This window comes from Pseudopodoces humilis, chromosome 4 (assembly GCF_049639895.1).
Source record: "Pseudopodoces humilis isolate 2021_Gansu_Grassland_sample_001 chromosome 4, ASM4963989v1, whole genome shotgun sequence".
In the NCBI taxonomy this organism is placed as follows: Eukaryota; Metazoa; Chordata; class Aves; order Passeriformes; family Paridae; genus Pseudopodoces; species Pseudopodoces humilis.
The window spans coordinates 33,475,100-33,478,434 of record NC_142203.1 but is presented as its reverse complement, the minus strand read 5'-3'; positions in this window follow the sequence as shown (position 1 = coordinate 33,478,434).

Genomic DNA, 3,335 nt, shown 5'->3' with positions numbered 1-3,335 from the left:
ACATAACAGCTAAGGGCTGTTTTACACAAGCCTCCTCTTGTTTCCTATCTGATACCAAAGACTGGGAGAACCTCTCTGCAAAACAGAAAAGTTAGCAGGAGGAACAGGTGTCCTGTCTATTGCAATCAGAGCTGCAGCTGCTGCATAGCTCCCCATATTTCTGTGTCTTCAGCTGGGCTCTTCCACGTTCTAACAGGCGCTAGTGAAGGCACACATGTTCCAAAGCAGACACCCAGCTTGTTCCTGCTGCCACCTTTCCCACTGCTGCCCATTTAGGGAGATTCGAGATAACCACCACACAAAGGCTTTGGTGCAACTGTAACTCTCACCTGCCCGCACACCTGCCGGTCACTGGGCTGTCCCTGCCCCTACTGAAAGGTACCTGCAGTCCAGCCAAATACTGGGCCACAAAAAGAGCCTGTTGATGAGCGTAGGTGGGACAGACTCAATTGTCACCCTCAAGCCCCTGGTGTTTTGATATTGTGTTGCTCCTTTCTTGAAGCAAAGAGGCTCAGCCCAGGACAAGAGGACTTCTGCATGTAAAGTGATTGCTGTAGCCCAGTTAGTGGTAATTGAAACAGGCAGGGAAGAGTAATTTTTTTTTTATTCCCAAACTGTAGTTTCATTAAAAATGGCTGATTTTCAGAAAAATATATTTTTTTCATTTCACTGATATCTTTGAACAAACTAAAAGCAGGAGAAAAGGATCTCTTTTTTTTTGTTTGTTTCTTTGAACTTATTAGTACAGAAATCATCTGGAAGCTTTCACTGACTCTTTGGCTTTATTTTCACTATTTTTTCTTCTGTGTGGGGAAAGAAAAACTTCAAATCTTTAGAGAAAGGAAAAAAAAAACCAACTTCTTACTTGTCATTTCCTAGTCAGAAGAAGACCAGAATGTTTTCTGCTTGTTTCTCAGAAGATACTTTTGTTTGAAGACTTCTCACCATCAGTTATAAAATCTTTTATGTTAAAGCAGTACAAAAACATTCAAAGTGTCATGTTGTGTCACCCCCCCTTCCATTCTCACTCTGTGTCAAGCTTTCTTTGGAGCATTGTTGTGGAAATTAAATTTTCTGGTTGGTTCTCCCCTTGCTTGTCGTTGTGAGGCCAGTGAGTTTGCTCAGGGTTTAGCACAGCTGCACCACAATGCTGCCCATGTTGTGCTGGAGACACTTCTGGGCTTGTTTTCACTTTGACCTTCTACATGGTCTGTGGATGCAAGTACCAGTCTAGTTATGCAACTCCTCTCTCCATTGTCCAGGCTTTCCCCAGTCCTTATTAGAAGCAATGTATTTTAGCTCTCACTGTAGTACCTTCTACCCACTTTGGAGCCCATGAATACTATTAATCAGGCTCTGTTTTACAGATGGAGCTTTGCTTTCCCCTCTAGGATTATATATATGTCACAGAGGAAGAGGAACTCATGTCCAGTTAATGATTACACTGAAGCACCTTGAGTTGATGCCATGAAGCTTCTTTTCCATCCAATCACATTTATCTGCTAGGGAAAAAAGTTTTTTAAATGTTGGAAAATGTGCTGTGTCCCATCTATTTCAGATTATTTTACATCTGAGTTTACAACAGACTTAGGCAATTTGTTCAAGATCCAAGAAGCCAGAATTATCTCCTTCCCCAATCTTCCATCAACTGAAAGGCTTTTTTTTAGCATTTTGTTTTTAATCTTCCTTATTTTCTTTTTCTCTCTCTTTTCTTTCTCTCTTTTTTTTTTTTTTTTTTTTTTTTGTAATTTGGACACTTTGCATGTGAGGCATGGGCATGAAGAAAAAATTATGCAAGCAAGTGTAACAAATTAGATTTCATTCTGTGTAAATCTGCTGCCTGCCCTTGCTATTGATGGGTTTCACAAACTATATTGGGAGTTAACTGTAAGTCTGATTACCGTCTGTGGATTTACAGACAGCGCCAACAATCTATCCAGGGCTGGTGTGCCAAGCATTGCCACTGCTGCTTTCTATCTGATCCTATGAGCAGTTAAAACTACACTACTCCTTTTCCCAAAAAATTTATGTAATATGTAATATTGTAAGTTTTTTGGGGGTTTTTTGTGGTTTTTTTTGTTGTTGTTTGTTTTTGATTTTTTTTTTGTGGGTTTGGTTTTTTGGGTTTTGTTTGTTTGTTTGTTTGTTTTTGGGGGGTTTTTGTGGGTTTTTTTCTTTCCCCTGCAGTAGCCATGGATGTAGTTGTGCAAACTGGGAGACTTCATATTCTGTTTTGCTCAGATAGGTAGGTAGCATCACCTTTGATTAGGGTGACCTGACAGTCTCCATAACAGCAGCCTGCCTTAAAGTGTCTGTTCTTTTAGTTTGCTTTATGCTGCCATCAGGGAATGAAATTTTCTAGGAAGGATGTCTGACCCAAGATAGAGTCAGGCTGATTTCTAAGGGGGAAATTACACTATACACTTTCAACCAAATTAGATCAAGAGAAATGCATTGTGTAGTCCACACTTGAGGAAAAGAAAGACATGAAAAAATTTTTGCTATTGTTTTGACAAGAGGGTCTCAAACACTGCATATCAGAGGATATGCTCAGTATTAGCAAGCTGCAGCACAAACCATATTTTTCCCAGCTTACATTTCCCTCTGGGGAGGAAGACTGGTCTCTCCTGCCTCTTCACCTCCAATTGCCTGCTTGGACTCCCAGCCTCTCTCCCTGTCTCACCCACTGTGTTATCCCCCTCCTCTTCCTGCCACTCAGTTGTCTCAATGGAAAAGTCTCAGCATGAACAGTTTGTACCCTAACTAAATTCTTCTGATGCCTTCTGGATATAAATAACAATTGCTGATGGAGGAAACTCTAGTTGTATCTTGGGGGAAAATGTATTCTCACTTACAGATCTTACTGGTCTTTTAGTGGAACCTAAAGTTGGAAAGGTGACCCAGTACTACTGCTACACTTAAACCATCTCTTATTGAATAATCTACTAATACAAACCAGATACGTTTTAGTCTCCTAAGGTGTCTGGTATGAGAAAGATCTGTTACCCTTAAAGTGAAACCCATTTACTTCACATTGCAAAACCCAGGGAGTCCTCATTCCACATGTCATAAGCCTCTTTATGAAGCTGGGCCTTTGGCAACAAACTGCACAATGAAATGAAAACTGGTATTGTTATTAAATTAATGTTCTTACATAACTGATCTTTCACCCAGTGGCTGCCAACGCAAATCTCAGTGCAAACCACATTTCTGAGAGGAGGGCAGACAGAGTTGAAGACCTCAAGGAATCAATTTTTTATTTCTCAGGCAGGAGCACAGATGCAATCTCAAGTGAATTAATTTTTCTCCGAACCTGTATTCTCTCAAGTGCTGGC